At 34.1% G+C, this 20,333-nt stretch overlaps 1 long non-coding RNA gene across 1 annotated transcript; it reads right to left on the bottom strand.

Annotated features, from left to right (window-relative positions):
• Window positions 1–8,728: 8,728 nt before the first annotated feature.
• On the bottom strand, window positions 8,729–10,865 carry LOC127865128 (uncharacterized). The gene is made up of 3 exons (XR_008042502.1): window positions 10,628–10,865; window positions 9,560–9,660; window positions 8,729–9,187 (listed from the first exon to the last, which is right to left on the bottom strand). It is a non-coding gene; the product is annotated as an uncharacterized LOC127865128 (long non-coding RNA).
• Between the last annotated feature and the right edge of the window lie 9,468 nt (window positions 10,866–20,333).

Here is a 20,333-nt window from a genome sequence, read left to right as displayed (position 1 = left end):
TTTTTTCGTAATATTACAATGTTATTTAGCCTCATGTCTAAATAGTGGGATCACCTGGCTTTGCTTCTGTCTGTCGGTTAGCCCGTTGACCGTAACCATACAACCTCTAGATGATGCTTGTTTCATGCAAATATTATTGCTGCTGGAGAGGAAAAGAAGACACTTAAAGGGACCGTCAACCAGATTAACGAACAAAATAAAAGTTCTAAAATACGGTCTAAAATACCGTATTTTTTACAATTATTAGTTTATTATGCTCCCCCAAATTTTTTTAGTGGAGCATATTGTCGCCGCTTCATCTGTCCGTGCGTCCATCCGTCTGTGCACAATTTTTGTCCGGGCTATTTCTCAGCAACTAATGACCGGAATTCAATGAAACTTTATGGGAAGCTTCACTACCAACAGGAGATGTGCATATTCTCAGCCAGTTATGGTCAGATGATTTTTCACAGAGTTATGACCCTTTGAAATTTTCCATTAACTGTACATATAGTGCAATTCTTGTCCGGGCTATTTCTCAGCAACAAATGACCGGAATTCAATGAAACTTTATGGGTAGCTTCACTACCAAAAGGAGATGTGCACATTATCAGCTAGTTCTGGTCGGATGATTTTTCACAGAGTTATGGCCCTTTGAAATTTTCCATTAACTGTACATATAGTGCAATTCTTATCCGGGCTATTTCTCAGCAACTAATGACTGGAATTCAATGAAACTTTATGAGAAGCTTCACTACCAAGAGGAGATGTGCATATTATCAGCCGGTTCTCGTCGGATGATTTTTCACAGAGTTATGGCCCTTTGAAATTTTCCATTGTACATATAGTGCAATTCTTGTCCGAGCTATTCCTCAGCAACTTATTACGGGAAATTCAATGAAACTTTATGGGAAGCTCTACTACCAACAGGAGATGTGCATTTTATCAACCGGTTATGGTCGGATGATTTTTCACAGAGTTATGGCCCTTTGAAATTTTCTATAAACTGTACATATAGTGCAATTCTTGTCCGGGCTATTTCTCCCCAACTACTGACTGGAATTCAATGAAGCTTTATGGAAAGCTTAACTACCTTGAGGAGATGCGAATGTTATTTGTGGGTTCTGGTAAGATGATTTATTTAGAGAGTTATGGCCCTTTGAAATTTTTAAGTTGCTAAACCATCCATCGTATTATTTTGTCCAAAGTTATGCCCCTCAAGACGTTTCCTTTTATTTGAATATATAGTGCAATATTGTGACAAAACAAACCTTTGGGGAGCATCACCCGTCTCCGAAGGTTTCTTGTATTGATTAAATAGCATGACTGGTATATTACATCACTTAAAAAAGTTGTAAAGTTTTCATATTTTCAGTATATTCGGTAATAACATTTTACTGGGTATGTGTACCAGGTAACTACCTCAGAGTTAACTATAAATAATGCAAGTAGATTGATCATCATCGTCACGTAGTTAACCCAGGAATTCAAATTGTGCTTGCAAAGTTAATTTTATATATAAAATGATCAATCTACTTGCTTTTTTTTTATAGTGTGTATATCGTTATGTCACCTTTTTTCGTGATGTACTTTCGATTTCACATTGCGAAATTTTATTACCAAATATACAAACTTTTTCAAGTATTGTAATATACCAGTCATGATATTTTAATCAATATAAACTAATAATTGTTAAAAAATACAGTATTTTAGAACTTTTCTTTTTTTCGTCAATCTGGTTGACGGTCCCTTTAAGAGTCCATAGGTCAAGGTCACAGACAGGGCTTGTCACATGAAGATTGTTGTTGTTGTTGTTTTCATAAACCTTTTTATTTTTGAAGGCTACTGAATTGAGAACTCTTTGAGCTATGCTATTCCATATTTGTATCCAGTTGGTAAGGCAGTGTCCTGTTTAAAAGTAAATATGTCACGATGTCAAATTCACAGGGTCTGGTGAAATTAGAATGTAATCTTTATGCTCAATATCTTAAGAAAGGTTTTATAATTCATATATTAGTATCTTAAAAGTCTACGGGAAAGGAAGACACCTTTTGTTTTGTGATCAGGAGATCAAAGGTCAAGGTCACAAGGTCATGATATATTGAACAATGTCTTAATAATTGCACCTATTGACAACCAGGCAGCCAGTATAGAGGGCATACATTTATTGACAAGAAATATCTTTAAAAAAGATATACGGCCTTGATTGTGGTTGGATTTGGTGAAAGGTAAAGAGTTCAATTAATGAGATCAAAGATAGGGAATGTCTTTTTCTGTGCAGTTCTTAGCTGCATCACACGCAGTAAGGATTTTACGCGGAGTTTTCGCGGCTTATTTTACATTATTACATATTGCTGGTCATAAACCTATAGATACAAAACAGAAAACCAAAAGAAGAATGGAAGTTAAATTAAAACATTAAGTCAACCGGCCACACGCGATGTTTCCTTACATATTTTAAATATTTATACGCGCGTTCTTCAACAAACCTGTTTTAGTGGTTTGTCGATTATTAACAGTATTGAGAATCATCGCGCTCATGCTTAATACATTAGTCAATATGGTGGAATAATTCTTGTTAAATTAATCAAAAATATTATTTATCATGATATTGTTGAAAACACATTAAGAATCTAGTATTGACATACCAAAATTATATTGCTGAATATTTTCATTTTACATATTTCTGGTCTAAAGAAAATTCCACAGTCCAGGGTATATGCCAGATTCTTGAGTCAGACAGACTTCAGCCCTAAATATCAGCAATACAATAATGGTCTGTAGCTGTTAATGAGACAACATGCTGAGATTGACTCTTTGAGAAGGTTAACCAGAGTGATTTATTGCTGCTGACCACAAGTCTTCCAGATAACCCAAATACTTCACCTAGTTCGCGCAATAGCGTCTACGATTATTTCACTGGCAGCGATTTGACCCTGATACTGGTGCTAGCAATCCTCTGAAAATAAAAGGTGCACGCGCAAACTGCGTTGAAGTTGAGAGTAATTGAGTGTAAAACTGTTCTATCTATCAAGCCTTTTCATTAGAGATACAATTGTTTCATTCAGTAAAACAGTATTACAAAGACGCATCCATGTTTCCAATGTTCTGGTGGTATGTTCAAATCGGCCAATTGAATAAATGAAGTGTATTCATTCGTCATAATCTAGCCACGGGAAATTTTATTTGAATTTTATTGGACACTTATAAAAATCAGGTAAGGTGAAAAGCTGGCTTATACAGCTATGCCGAAAAAACTGGTTTGTCTATGGGTCTCACATATGATTTATGGTTAACAATTCTGACTGTATACATGCATGAGGCTTCCAGCAACAATATGTTCAAAATAACAAAAGCATATTACTTTTATTCATTTGACTTTATAATAATTATTGCCTAATTGATTTTTAAAGCAATTTCCTGAATGACTTTTTTAGCATTTAATTGTATTAAGCAATGATGTGCATGCTTGTTCAGATTTATTGTAGATTTTTGTTCCCTACCGGTTTCACCAGAGGGGACTTATGGTTTGTGCTCTGTGTGTCTGTCAGTCTGTGAGTCTGTCACACTTTCTGGATCCTGCGATAACTTTAAAAGCTCTTAATATTTTTTCATAAAACTTGAAACATTGATAGATGGCAATACAGACATTATGCACGTCATTTCATTTTGTTCCTACGTCAAAAATTCTGGTTGCTATGGCAACAAATATTTAAAAAATAATAATATTTATTTCTGACAATGCTGGAGCCGGTAGGAGACATATATTGCTTGGCAATAGTCTTGTTCATGAGATATATTCGATTCTTCATACATACATATTCAACAAAATTAACTTATTTGTATTTGAAATCCAATAAAATAACAACAGTCACGACAGAATGTTTGTCATGCATCACATAATGGCACTGAAGACACCTTGTTCAGACATTTTCTAAAAGAGGAACTATTTTGAAGAACTAACAGGTAAATTCAGTGCTTGCTTTGTTCCTTTTAATGTCACCATAACTACCAGGAAGTGCTGATTGTAACCACTTCCTGTGTTAATACTCGTGATTTTTATGGCTCACTGTAAACGCTTAAGGAACTCGTTGGTGCAAAGAAATGCTACAGCGGATGATTAGATATTGATTGCTTATGTTGGATCATAAACAGTGTTTTTTTGTCAGTTGACAAATATGAATGACAGATTGCTGCAGATTAATATGTCCTCAAATGTGACTTGAAGTGAGCAATTGGACTAAAACTTAAAAAGAGCTGTTATCATGGCATCTTTGCAAGCCTTCTTACTTTATCTATAATCATCATTTCAGGGCTTGTTAGGGCCGTAATTTTGTCATTTATCATGCAATTTTAAGATAACCAAAACTAACTACCATGAGGCGACTGACTGTCAAATGTATCATCCATCTAATTACTTGAAAGGTCAAGGTTGCTCAGAGGTGAAAAGTTGTCTATGGCAATAAATATCTTGTCTTTGACATCAGCTGAGTTTCAATAAGAGTCAACAGTGGAATGCAGGGTCATCTAGCTGTGACATCATAGTGACACATGTGTTCATATTTTTTAATTAGAAACAACTTAATGTTGTTGCTAAAAATGTACCTAAAATAAGTTATAGTTACCCGAAATATAAAGGTCATATAATTACTGAAGTTACATAAATATTGATGTTTGCGCTAAACACTTCTTTGAAAAATATCTGTTAATCTTTTTATTATAAGATCTTAAACAATACAGGCCCTAGATTTGAAGTAATTACCAGAACAAATTAGAGTTGCTTGGTTCAAGACGGTATTTGTTCTTATAAATTAAAAAAATTACATACAATTGATTTGTTCATGTTGATTTTGGTTGGAGAATTATTCAGATTACAAGTCTTTGACGCTGAGAACCTTTAGGTATCACCAAAATGATGGATATGCTAGCAGACCATGGTCCTTTATTACGGCAGTATGACAAATGTTGCACGTCTTTACCAATTAGATACAGAATATTGGATCAACACATCATTAAAAAGATGAATTGCTACATCTCTTTTTCATCCGTTAGTAATTATTTCTGTTTTATTATGTTATTCCACTGAAAAAGAAACCATTCTGGTACAAGATCTAGGACAGTGTTGTGCAAATAAGTAAAACTGGTAACAAAATATGAAGTTAAAATGAAGAATACAAGAACATTCAGGATCATCTATATTCTGTTAGCTTCTGGACACCTTTACTTTAAGGATGTTCTAAAAACTCGATCTCTTTTCAACCATTGATAAATAAACCTTACCAAAGCTTCTATATATCTGGACTTAATATTCTGATGTATATGGCTTCTTAATAATGTCTGACAGGCAGGGGTTTGTAAAAAAATAAAAAACGAAAATTTAAACAGTTATTTGTAGAATCAATCACAATTCAATATGGTCTTTTAATAATAACAAGAAATATCTTTAAAAAAGATATACGGCGTTGATTGTGGTCGATGTTTATGAACGATCAAAAGTTATCTCTATGAGATAAAAAGTAGCGGATGCCTTTTTTCTGCGCAGTTCTTAGCTACATCACAAGCAAATCAATTACGGGGTGTTGCGCCAGATTTCGTGGCTTATTTTGCTTTATGTGATATTATTACTCAGATATCTATATTAACAGAATATAAAAACACAAGAAACATGAAAATAAACGAGTGCATAGAGGTCAGCCGGCAATACTCGAATCTTATTTAATTGCATAATTATAGTATAGTGAATTATTGTGCTCATGCTTAATAAACTGGTCTAAATGGATAAATATTTCTAATTAATTTTATCAAAATTCGTCCTTATCATGCAAATGTTGAAAACATATTAAAAATCGATACCACAATAATATCGCCGAATATCTTTATTTAGTATCTTTCTGATCAAAACAGACTTCAAGTGCACACAGTTTACGAGACGGGGTTTATATAAAGATTTCTGCAACTGACTGCAAACTGACCTTGATACCTTGCGGATTGGAATGCAATGCATTAAAGTTAGGTAACAATTCTGCTTCTGAAACGACGGCTTGTTTACGCCAACTGTACACGACCAAGGCAACAGCTGTGCCTAAAATATTGATATATCGACAAAGCGACTAAACAAACTATTTACTCTATCAGACAAAAATAGCATAGATTCCAATTTTTTCCTTCAATGAAAAGATCGCAACCCCTTCTTCGAACTCCGGTGATGAACTGTATATAAACTCTGACTTTCACACACTGGCCGCGAATTGACCCGAAATCTCGCAGGTTGAAATGCAATGCAAGTAAGTACTAAATATGAGAATATAGCCTTTAGTATAAACGCTTTTGCGCTGGTAATTCTCTGAAAATAAAAGGTGAACGCACAAACTGTATTTATGTCGAAAATTGATTGTAAAACTGTTCTATCTATTGAGCCTTTTCATTAGAGATAAAATTGTTTCATGCAGTAAAACAGTGTTACAAAGACGCGGATATGTTTCCAATGTTCTGGTGTTATACTCAAATCAGCCAATGGAATAAATGAAGTGTATTCATTCGTTCCTAGCCGCGGGAAATTTTATTTGAATATTATTGGACACTTACAAAGGTCAAGTCAGGGTGAAAAGCTGGCTTAATACAGCTTACGCCGAAAAAAACTAAGTTTATCCTTGGCTGCAGTGCAGATACAATGTGGCATTGCAACTTGCAGCTCATATACCTAAAAATTCCAATAAAACCCACACCTGTTGATTGCTGACTTGTATTAACACTTTGCTTCTGCCTGTGAGTAGTTGCAAGGCGGTAATAAAAAATATCTTGCCCTTGCAACTGTGCTGCAACCAAAAATGAAACAGCTTTGAGAAAAAAGTCAGAAATATATATATTTTTTATTTGGATGTTCTGCCATTTTACAGTATTTAAGTCATAACAAGAAATATTTTAGTTCACCAACTCACACTTGCTTGTATTAGCTAGTTTGTCAGTACTTAAGAATATTACAAGATAAGTATTTGCATCAAAGGGCGTCGGGAATTGCAGTGTAAAAGGCACTCAATGAAGTTACATGGAACGATTTTTTTTCTACTGTTAATATTAATATATTGGCCGATTATTTTAAACAAAATAGAAAAAGATACTGGTATAACCATTATCTATGATTTTGTTATAACCCCCAAATAACCATTATCTATGATGTTGTGTTATAACCCAAAATAACCATTATCCATGATTTTGTGTTGTAACCCCCAAATATTTCATAGTTCATTTTATTTACATTGGTTTCTTTTTTTTATGCTCCCCCAACATTTATTTTGGTGGGAGCATATAGTCGCCACTTCGTCTGTCTGTGTGTGCGTCTGTCTGTCTGTCTGTCCGTCCATCCGTCTGTCTGTCTGTCCGTCCGTGCACAATTTTTGTCAGGGCGATTTCTCAGCAACTAATGACCGGAATTCAATGAAACTTTATGGGAAGCTTCACTACCAAGAGGAGATGTGCATATTATCAGCGGGTTCTGGTCGGAGGATTTTTCACAGAGTTATGGCCCTTTGAAATTTTCTATAAAAAAATATTGTCCCCCCAACTACTGTGCCCTCAAGACGTTTCCTTTTATCTGAATATATAGTGCAATATTGTGACAAAAAAAACCTTTGGGGAGCATCACATGTCTCCGACTGTTTCTTGTTTTTACTGGCATCCGTGTGCAGTTTTCATTAATGGAACAGAACTGTGTAGGTTTTAAAAAACCTGCTTCATCTTTTAAGCGTAATTTAATGTTTTTCTCAACTTCAAGGGAAGATGATTCTGAACTTCCCGTCTGTAGATCTGCCGTGGAATCATATGGATTTCTATGGAAATCGTTAGATGGAATTCCGTGGAGTATTGGCACTAACTTTCCATCCGATTCCATGCAATCAATGGAAAAGTGAAAAAAACAGAAGGGGGACTTGATATGGGATGGAATTCCATAAAATGCCGTGGAATTCCATAGAATTCCGTGGTATTCCATATAATGCCGTGGAATTCCATAGAATGCCGTGGAATTCCATAGAATGCCGTGGAATTCCATAGTATGCCGTGGAATTCCATAGAACGCCGTGGAATTCCATAGAACGCCGTGGAATTCCATGGAATGCCGTGGAATTCCATAGAATGCCGTGGAATTCCATAGAATGCCGTGGAATTCCTTGAAAAGCTATGGAAATTAATAAAAAGCTGGAATAAAATAGAAAAAAAAACAGATTATAGATCAAAGGCATTTTATTGATTTTGAAAATGACAAATGTGAATGTAACTAAAGGTTTCATCATAGAAGTTAAACAAGTACAAGATCTGGCATCAATCATTAACCACACACATGCAGTCACAGTACATATTCAAAAATGAGTGGTTTTACATTTTCATAAAGTACCTACTCTCTTAACCACAAGCATGCATGCACACATTCAAAAACACATCCATAAACATGCACGCATATACAGGTGAGAAAAGAAAAACTTATAAAAGGCACAATATAAAACATAGAAGTAGAATTTTACATTTCTCTAATGACAAGTAAACTTCCTTTCTCACATATGTTCATAAACACACACAATTACATGCACACACACATCACGCACAATTGTTCTAGAATTTTTTCTCATAAATTTTAACGTTCAACAACTGTTCCTTATTAATTCTAGAACACTTTCAGTATGATAACAGAAGTTCAGTAAATTCTAGTTGATGTGTTCCAGTACAATTCTAGAAAAGTTCCGAAGGTTAACTTCAAATATTTTAGTCTGAAACCAACTTTTTAGAAAACAAATTCCCATGCAGACCGCCAGTATTCAAGTACTGAGCATAGTTAATAATAATACATAACAAATTAACAACTGTTGTAAATTGGTTATTTATTATACTATGCTCAGTACTGTTGAACACGGACTTAATTCAATTATCCAAGTTTCAAATTCCTAAATTAAAAAAAACAACAAATAAATTAAGACCAAAAACAAACACAAAATACAATTCACAAAATAAATAACTGGTCTTTTTTATACAAGAAGTAACCAAAATAAAACATGTCACCAGCCACAGACTGCCAGGCTTAACACAGAGGCTAGTTTTTAAAAATGTTTGTCCAAGTCTTCCACTGCCATTTTCCTTTTCTTCTGAGAATATTGAACACCAGTCACTGCCTCCGGGTCCTTTTTGGTATGAGGTACATTGTATACTGCTCACATGTGCTCTACAGAATAAAAAATCATAAAAATGTCTAAAGCAAAGAGTTATTTACATTCAAACTATAACAAGAGATTGCAAAGCAATATGGTCCCCTAACTGTAAAACTTCACTATTTTAAGTTTGTTAAATATATTTGTTGCCATAGCAACCAGAATTCTTGCATTATAAACAACATGAAATGACGTGCAAAATGTCCTTATTGTCATCTGTTCATGTTTCAAGTTTCATGAAAAAATACTTAGAACTTTTAAAGTTATCCCAGGATCCAGAAAAGTGTAACTGACTTAGACCAATATATTGAATTCCAAAAAGACAAAATACTTTCAGGTGGTTAACATTAAATAACTTATCTAGCCGAGGGCATGACAATATTTACCATGAATTTGTGGCCCTGTAAGTCCTCTAGGTAAATGCGCTTAAAGAGCCGCTTTGCTGTTGGATTATTTCCCTGCCAAACTCTGCAGTATCTTCCATCAACTGGTCAATGGTAATTAAAGCACATAATGAAAATGTATAGGGAACGTAATTCATTAACTTAATTTGTTGGTATGATTAGTAAAAATTTATTATTGCTATAATTAGAATGATGTGTAATTCTATTGGTATGAAAATGCACACTCAGATACCTAAAAACCAATTCCATTGGTTTAATTTTTTATTTACAAGCAAATACGTTGAATTGATATCCCCCACCAACATGCTTCTGGACACATAAGTATTATATTTGACACTCAAACAAGCATTTTTTAAAGATACAAAGGGCCATAACCCCGTTTTTAACAGATGGTGTACAATTCCATTTGGCGTGCATCATCCTTTTATCCATATATATACTCGAACCAGGTTTCAATGAAATCCGCCAAAGCACTTCCAGGATATGGCCTAGGACACACAAAAAGCATTTTTTCAAGATACAAAGGGCCATAACTCTGTTATTAACTAATGGTGTACAATGCCATTTGGCATGCATCATCCTCTTATCCATATACATACTCATACCAAGTTTCAGTGAAATCTGCCAAAGCGCTTCCAAGATATGGCTACGGACGGATGGAAAGACAGACAGACGTAAGGATGGAACGACGGACAGACAACGCCAAAACAATATCCCTCCGCCTATGGCGGGGGATAATGATAAACATTAACACCATTAATGAGCATTGAGTGCTCAACATGCACAGTAAAAAACTTCCTTAGCCTGCAGTTCCATAACATTGCATGATAAAATTCCGATACTACATTCAACGTTATTAATTTCTCCACATAGGTCTTATTACTTCCTTTTTCAACCTGCAAACTCCACTAAGTGAAAATTTGGGTGACAGCTGCTTTTAAACTAATATTTGCCATACTAAAACCTCAAATATCACATAAAAAGGTCTACAAAAATGTCATAAGAAGATTAAATTTAAAGGAATATTTAGAAATAATAAAAATCACAAACCTTCAGTTGTTGTTCTATTCCTAGACAGACTGCTCAAACACTGTATGCATCACTCTTTAGCAATATTTCATGTCACTTTCCAAATTATATAAATACATAAGTATTTTAAGAAAGTGTTTTTAATGGAAAAACTAATGAACTCTTCTGTTTGTTAAATGTCTTTTACTTTATTTTAACAAGTTAAACCAGTACATTGTCCACCATGTTTCATGTTTCAATCTAACAGGTAAACTTTCTGTATTTGAATTCAGCCAATTAGAAAAGGCTGTTATATCTTATAACCAATAGATTTGCAGCAAACATACCCAACATCTGATGAACAACACATGCTTGGCTTATCAGATAGATTGTTATTTGACAACCTGGACTGGCTGAGTTTGATATTGAGAAAAAACAGTGTGTATACCACTTGGACAGGGTTAAGGAATTTAAACTTGTAGAAATTGCTTTGAAAGTAACAACTACTCCTACTTCTGCAGAACTACTACTTTAATTACTACAGCATCAACAACACCAACAACAACAGCAACAATAACAGCAGCAACAGCAGCAACAACAACAGCAGCAACAACAACAGCAGCAACAGCAGCAGCAACAACTTCTACTACAGCAACAACTACTACTACTGCTACCTCTTTTGCTACTACTATTGCTACAGAAACTGTTAATGCTACTACTACTACTACTACCACCACAACCTCTACTGATATAAAAACACTACTGCTACTACATCAATTACTACAACAACAACACCTACTACAACAACAACAACAACTACTACTACTAATACAGCAACTACATCTACAACTACTACTACTACTGCTGCTACTGCTGTCGCTACTATGAATTCATTTGGCTATTTGTAAGTGTAAGGTGTTCTTATTCCCCATAAGAACTTTTGTAGAACTAACTGGTTCTTAAAGCATTCTAGATGTGTTCTAGAACTACATTTTAAAACATTTTTTGAAAATTTTGACCATATTTTGTCCTTGAAATGTTCTAAAAAGGTTATTGAAATTATTGGAACAGTTTCAGTCCTAAGCCATTTTCCACAAATGTTCTGGATTAATTCTAAAAAAACTGTTTTGGAACAATTCCAGAACATACGTTTTAGAACACAAATATGAAACTGTTCCAATTTCTAGAACAAATTTATATATATCTTTATTGCATTTTCTTTTAAATACAAAATACATGATGCAAATAAATTTATACATGTATTAAACTACAAATACATTTCAGACAACCAGCGAAAATTTTCTAGTTATTTTCCATTGATTTCCATCCAAGAAAATGTATAAGTTATTTTCCATAACGATTTCCGTTGAAAAAAATGGCTAAGTCCAACTTTCCATGGTGTTTTCCATACATTCCGTGGAAATGCATGGAATTTTAGTCAAGATTCCGTGGAATTCCATAACAGCTTCAGATGGAAAATTGGCAAGTGGATGGAATTCCATCAAATTCCATGGATTTCCATCGATTTCCGTAGAATTCCATAATATTTTCTACGGAATTCCATAGAAAAGTGCTAATGACTATGGCAGATCTACAGACGGGTTATTCTTACGTTGCTCATTTACGATAGGGGTTGAGTACTTATTGATATGAAAACACTGTAAAAGTTTAAATGTGTTTACGAAACCCCCCCCCCCACCCATTCACACATATAGTTCATGGGCATAAAAAAAATAAAAATGGTTACAATAAAACAGCATATTTATTTAAACTAAAATGTCTACATCAAAACAAAAAGTTAAGATAGAACACAAATAAAATAATTTAATTCTACTGGGGCTCGAACCTTGGACCTCTCACATGTGAAGCGAGCATGTAACCACTACACTACGGAACCGCTTGAAAAATCACCTTCTAACTAAGATATTAAAAGGTGAATGTAGTGTAACAGTTATCAATAAAGCAATAAACCGTGTTATCGCTGTCGTCTTGTAAAATTGAAGAAAATACGCGTTAACCAAAACTCAAACAGCAAAAGTCTGCGCTATTGTTAGAAAAACCACAAAATAAATATATTTTGTTATGTTTTGTTTTTATACAAAACCAGAAAGTTTCACCGGTTCGCGTATTTGCCTAGTCCCTGTGATCTTTAATTATTGCCCAATCCCTGTGATCAGTTATTAAATTGAAAGAATTAGCTTTGCATTATTGGCAATAAATATTGTAGTGAATGTAATAGGCACAAATGCAGTACTTATTTACACTAATTTACACAAAAAATCACCACTATGCAAGATATTCTTAAAACAAAAATATATACATTGATCCGTCAAATAACTTCTCCTCCCATAAGCGAAAAAAAAAACGTATAACATACTAGTTGCCGCACTTCAGTGCGACGCCAATATTTATACTATATGGAATATATATTCAGAAGTTTGAATACAACAATAATCTTAGAATGAACAGTGTTTTTTTTTAATCATTGCAGTTTAATCTTGTATCTTGTATAATATTTATTTTGACAAATTTAATAATTCTTATTCTGTCTGTCATGTGAAAATGGCCCTTGAGAGAATTTTGTGACCTATCCCCACACAAGTTATGTGACTCAGGGCCTGGGATGGAACCCGTGACATTAGAATGTACTTTCTCACATGACAGCACACATCACGGAAACTGCCTTTTTAAATTTCTGTCCATGGAAGGTAATCAGGTTGGGAGTACTAACCGAGGAATTATCCGTTATTTCCTTCCCGCGACTTAAAATTAGTGAGAGGAAGGCTCAAAACAATCAAGACTAAGTCTGAAGAAACAGGAACCGGGGCTTAATGAGGAAATTGATTTGTCAGCATTGGTTGACAAAGCTTCAGCATTTTGAAATGGCTATCATAGTAATTTGTCTCGGATGTACCTATGCAGATTCTTGGCTTTTAAATTGCCTCAACTTGCATGATAAATTCATACAAAAAGAGTAACTTTTATCATTCACATTATTGCATTTGATTTAGATACCATAAAGAACTATGTAACTATACAGGGAGACAGATTCTTGTGTCAATATTATTTGTTTTGTATTTATTGTTTCTTGTGCCAGCACATTACTCATTGAAGTCACTTAATGCCAAAGTCCTAATTGGCAAATACGGTATTCCTTCACATTTCATGTGGGCCAATATCTTTGTTGCTGTGTTTTCCATTATTTTTTACAGTTTAAATGAGTTAAAGTGGGACTTATTGAAGTTATTGTTAATACACGTTCTAACAATCATAGTCCAAATATTCCTCATTTTAAAGATGATGAAATGACATCTCCAACCTTCTTTACTTTTCTTTCTCGGGATGGGGATTACATTTTGATTCATTGCATCCTTATTGTATAGTATTTATCATTTATATTGCATTTTTACTGCATTTATAGTGCATTTATATTGCATTTGTACTGCATTAATATTGCATTTATATTGCATTTGTACTGCATTTATATTGCATTTATATGGCATTTAAATTGCATTTATATTGCTTAACAAAGCAAATTGCAGAGTTTCATTCAGTTTTACTGATACCCTTGTTTGTGACTTTTGCCAGAAACATTATCTAATCATTTTGTTTATCCTAAGAAATTGGTGCCTGACTGAATATACACTGTGTGGGTAAATATATTTGATGGGTAATGGATGGTGACCATATTTGTAAAGCTATGCATGTAGACATTTATTTTCTGTCGGCTATCAACATTAATATTTATCACCATATTGGGTGTGGGATAATCTTAACAATAAAATCAGAGAATTAGTTTTTGTATTATTTTTGCATAGAAATGACATAATACATTCATGGATTTAAGAAAAGATGGGTTTTCTTTTTCAGGTAGAAAGTATTAATTTCAGGGAAAGGTTCCAAGTGTGCTAGCAAGGATTGTGCCCCTTTAAATTGAGGACATCTAGTTATTATGCCCCCCTTCGAAGAAGAGGGGGTATATTGTTTTGCACATGTCGGTCGGTCCGTCCGTCTGTCGGTCAGTCGGTCCATCCACCAGATGGTTTCCGGATGATAACTCAAGAACGCTTATGCCTAGGATTATGAAACTTCATAGGTACATTGATCATGACTGGCAGATGACCCCTATTGATTTTCAGGTCACTAGGTCAAAGGTCAAGGTCACAGTGACTCGAAATAGTAAAATGGTTTCCGGATGATAACTCAAGAATGCTTACGCCTAGGATCATGAAACTTCATAGGTACATTGATCATGACTGGCAGATGACCCTTATTTATTTTCAGGTCACTAGGTCAAAGGTCAAGGTCACAGTGACTCAAAACAGTTAAATGGTTTCCTGATGATAACTCAAGAATAATTAGGCCTAAGATCATGAAACTTCATAGGTTCATTGATCATGACTGGCAGATGACCCCTATTGATTTTCAGGTCACTAGGTCAAAGGTCAAGGTCACTGTGACAAAAAACGTATTCACACAATAACTGCCACTACAACTGACAGCCCATATGGGGGGGCATGCAATTTTTACAAACAGCCCTTGTTTGATTATTTATTTGGTAGTGAAATATTGTTTGATAAATTCAAGAAATGCAGCATTTTTGCTCATGTATCATCAATAATGTTTATTTTATTTTACCTCAAAAGAAATTACTCTCATAATGATTAATGACTTGGCATTGAATATTGTGATGTGACACAATGGCAAAACTGTCTGATCAATCTAGTGAATGACTTGGGGCTTTTCGGCTCTCTTGTTTCAATGCAGGCAACTTCTTTCAAGACACCATCATCTTGAACTATGTAAAGCTTTAAGTTTTTATAGCTTTAAGTCACCACACTTAATAGCAATCTGGAACTGACTTTCACATAGTTAGCATAATGTGTATGTGTGTGGGAGCATAAGATGATTTGCCGTTTTTGTGACAAATGCAATTTGATATTGGCTCTTGCAGATTGGCAGCTAGTAATTTTCAGACGAGTTCTGAGCTTCATTATTGTCTGCAATCCAGAATTACTGACCACAGACTTTTCTTGTGTTTCGTGGTCATGTAAAGAGAGAGGACTTTGTGTTTTCAGTTCTTTTGAGCTCATGATGAGCTATTATTATGGGTAGCTTTTCTATATCTATTGTCATCTGTTGTCAGTTGTAGGTGTTCAACTATTTGCTGCAAACAACATCTCCTCTTAAAGGGGCCGACTCTTTAAGATTTCACGTTTTGGTAAATTGACAAAATAAAAAAAAGTTGTTTCAGATTCGCAAATTTTCATTTTAGTTATGATATTATTTAGGAAATAGTAATACTGACCATTTACCATGCTCTTAAATATCTATTATATGCATCTTTTGATGATTTGAAAACCTGAAAATTATCAAGCGTCGTGCAACGCAAAACGATTGAATAATTTGGAAAGTTCTGTTGTTGTCATTTTATTTTGGGAAACTACGAGGATTGCTTATATAGGTAAAAAATACATCCGCTCTAAGCATGAGCATGGATGGTCGAGTGGTCTAGGTGGGAGACTTTACTCCAGGACTCCAGGGGTCAGTGGTTCGAGCCCTGTTGAGGGTTACTTTTGATCCTTTTTTTAAATTGTATTCTTCTTTTTTTTTACTGGAGATTTTTAGTTCAAATGTTTAAATTTATCAATATAAAGCATTTAATGACAAGCTTCAATACATGCCAAAATCTGTTTGATGGCCTCTTTAAATCACTCAGTGGATTTTCACAAATATTTACCCTTGGGTGACCATATTTCAAAGCTGTTCAAATTCTCCAAAGATTGTTAAAAAACATACCATTACAACTTTCATATATTCGATTATGTATTATTATATTTGAAAATTTGATATCTGTTACCTGATAATGGTGTCTGAAGTTTGTCCAAACTCAAATACAGGCCAATACAACAGAGCAAGCTTTATGAATTTGGTCGTTGTTTAGTTTCAGTAATTGCTCATGTTAAAGATGTGCTTGAAAGATGTTTTTGGCATCCTGTTGAACTATTCAAATGCTTTTGCTTGAAACAAATAAAGCCTACACAATGCAGCAATATATTAAATGGAAGAATTATGCAATCTGATTAGTCCCAAGGATTGAGTGGGAACCCCGGCGAAATGTTGTTCATGATTTCACGAACACTTCAAGCCAATCAAGAACTGTTCATGAATGGTTCTGAAAAAGTTCCTGAGCTTGGTTCATGAACTTTTGGACATGAACTGTTCTTAAGACATGTTCATGAACTGTTTATGAATTATTGTTGAACATTTCAAAGTTCATGAACAGTTCTTCATCTAACCATAAATACTTAGTGATGAACATTTCATGCACAAGTATTTCTAATGACTTTTCTGAGACAGACTTTAAGGATCCATCATGAATAATTCATGAATTACTTTGTGCTAGATGTTTCATACATATTTTTGAAAGTAATATTGAAATGTCTAGCATACAAATCTTGTAGATTTGTGAAACCTGTGAAGTTAGTATGAATATGCATAGTACTTTCACCACTGTAAGTTAGAGTTCTTGACCTGTTCTAGAGAATTTTAAGAACATTTGTACAAGAACTGTTCAAGAACTGCCTTCAGGAACACTTCAATAACTTTTTAAGGACCTTTTCTGTTCTTGAATTATTCTTAAACTATTCTTGAACACTTTAAGAACTTTTTTGAACAACATGTTTCCTTCTGATGTTCTTAAACAGGTCTACACAATGTTTTTGAACGTATGATGGACTTTTTAAGAATCCAATATGTTCTTAAAAGGATCTGTCATTGTTCTTGGAAGACTTAAAAGACAAGTTTAAGAGCGTTTTAAGGACATCTTATTTCAAGAACAGTTTAAGATGATATCAAGAACTCAATGTAAATTGCATTGCTGTTTTTACAAAGAAATTATATTGTGTGCACAGGAAGTTGAAACGGAAGGCACATGGTTTATGTTATATTTGAAAATGTAAGTCTTTAATAAATTACCGGCTGAACTGATCAGCCATTGGTTCCATTTCAAGTTCTTTGGCACTGTAAGTGTAACCATTTCAGGGAAACCATTGATTAGTAAATGATTCTTGAACTGAAAATGAGACTATTCATAATCTTTTCAATACATGAATTATTCATGAACATATAGTGCAAAGTTGTATTATGAAATTTAAAGAGTATTATCAAACCACTTGTATCTCAGTTATTAGTGTTATATTTAAATTATTGTTATATGTTGCTATCAATATGTTAAGTGCTAATACAAGACTTGTTTCTTCTTACCCTGACCTGTTTGTTGAGCTTTAGTAACACTTATGATAACCTTTGCATAAATTGACAAATTCTTGTTCATGAATAGTTCATGAACACTTCATGCCACCTCAGTTCATGAACTCTTGAAGAACTATGGTTCATGAACTACTCACTTACAGTTCGTGAACAGAAAATGAGCCATTGAAAAATAGAAGGAAAATTTTCATGAACTGTTCGTGAACAGCAAAACCCTGAAGAATTTTTCAAGAATTGTGTTGTTCATGAACTGTTCAAGAACACTTCATGCCATTGATGTTCATGAATAGTTCATGAACATTTCATGCCATAATGGTTCAAGAATAGTTCATGAACACTTCATGCCACACGGGTTCAAGAATAGTTCATGAACACTTCATGCCATAAGGGTTCAAGAATAGTTCATGAACACTTCATGCCATTAGGTTTCAAGAATATTTCATGAACACTTCATGCCATTAGTGTTCATGAACAGTTCATGAACTAAAATTTCAAGAACTTTTCACAGACGTGGCTCATTTTCTGTTCACGAACTATTCGTGAACAGTTCATGAACTCAGTTCACGAACAGTTCATGAACTGTTCACGAATTATTCGTGAACTGCAGAACAACATTTCGCAGGGGCAGGAATTACCGAACAAGAAATAATTGTTGCTAGGATACCAGCTGGCTCCCTGATTTTTAAATGTTCAAATACAATCTCCTATATGAAAAGAAGACCGCTGCACTTCGTACCAGACATATAATTGGTTTAACTGAAATTTATTTCGAACACTGATATTATCAAGCCTGTAGTTTTCAGTCACTGTATCTCATAAAATGCAAATTGAAATTTGTATTTTGTCTATGGAAACCTTTGATTGAGAAATCAGATAAATAAACTGTTTTTGCCAGTATGGTTGCTTATTAGTGTCACTGGTGGTCTGGGATCTTACGGTTTTAATGATGCTCTTTATTTTGTCCAAGACTACTTTAACATGTAAAAGCTTTTGTTGTTTGTACAGCACAGTCTGCTTTGATATTGGTCAGTGTTTGCTCTTAGGTTTGGTTAATTTTTGTATGTCCAATTAGCTTGTTAGCTTTTTGAGCCGCTTCTTCTCAGAACGTTTTATTATAACTCAATAATCAAAATACAATTTAGGATTAAAAAAATAGTTTTATTTAAAAAAGCCAGATGTGATATGCATTCAAAGATTTTGAATACACTTTTTTTCACATTTATCATGATAATTTATTTGAAAATGGCAAATGAACACATTTTTAAGTACTGTCCAATTGGAGAACACGGGTCAGTCAAGGGAAATGGTCATAGTGACCGTATTCGACAGGTGACCATTGTTCTCAGTGTCCACATTTTATATTGTTTGTCAGTTGGTAGAATTGCTAGGTTGTTACCCTATCCAGTTGTTTACACCCAGTGTAATGTAAAAAAAGCCTTCTGCAAATAAATTAGTATAACATAAAATTATTTCTAGCAAAAAATACAAATTAATATCTTATACATTGATTTAAATGCATACCTATTATTAAACTTATGAGTTTATCAACGATAATATTTGTTTTTACTCATGCATCTTGTTTATTCAGTAAATCTGACAGTCAAGTGATATTACGTTCATTGAAAGATATTTTTTAATTACGTACATCACATGTCATTTACATCATGTTGAAAATGCATTATTAAGCAATAGTACAGCATAGCAGCATTGTTCTTTTTCAAAGAAACAAATACTTGAAGCTTTTAGAATTTAAAATGGCATTTTATAGAACAGAACAGAAAGTTTATTTGTATAACTTGAACAAGTTTAGTTCCTTGTTATAAATACAAAACTGACAATGTTTAAGCAAGAAGCACGTGCGTAGCAATGCTAAAGTGACAAAAATATTATATAAAATGTGTTAAATAACAGATGTTGTAAATGACAAAATGTCCACTAGTCTTGTAAAAATGCAGGAACACCCCCAGGAAACCCGATACCTTGTGATCAGCGTAATACCAATCGAGCAGCTTTGTGAATTGTAGCGTGAATTACCATAGGGTAAGTTAATTGGAAAAATTAAAAAATTTCAAAGTCCAATTTCAAACAACTGTGAATTAATATTGATTACAAAGGTATTGGCCCACATGACATTTTTTTTCCAATTTACTTACCCTGTGTAAGTTCACGCTAAAATTCACAAAGCTGTTCAATTGGTATTACGCTGATCACAAGGTATTGGGTTTACTGGGGTGTTTGTGAAAAAAAAGTTGCAATGCAATGTCTGTTTTGCCAAAATATACAACCACTGATGCTTTTTGTCACCTCATTGTAACAATACTTGCTAGCTAAGTGTTGTTGTTGCCACCTTGAGGCACAGTCTCACTATGATGCCGGTGGAGCCCCCGTGCATGATCCAGGATGAACCGGGGCTCTAATGGGATGAACCAGGGCTCCACTGGGGATGACCAGGATGAACAGTGGACAACTGGGGCTC

The sequence above is a fragment of the Dreissena polymorpha genome, chromosome 1, assembly GCF_020536995.1.
Source record: "Dreissena polymorpha isolate Duluth1 chromosome 1, UMN_Dpol_1.0, whole genome shotgun sequence".
In the NCBI taxonomy this organism is placed as follows: Eukaryota; Metazoa; Mollusca; class Bivalvia; order Myida; family Dreissenidae; genus Dreissena; species Dreissena polymorpha.
This window is presented reverse-complemented; position numbering and strand designations above follow the sequence as displayed.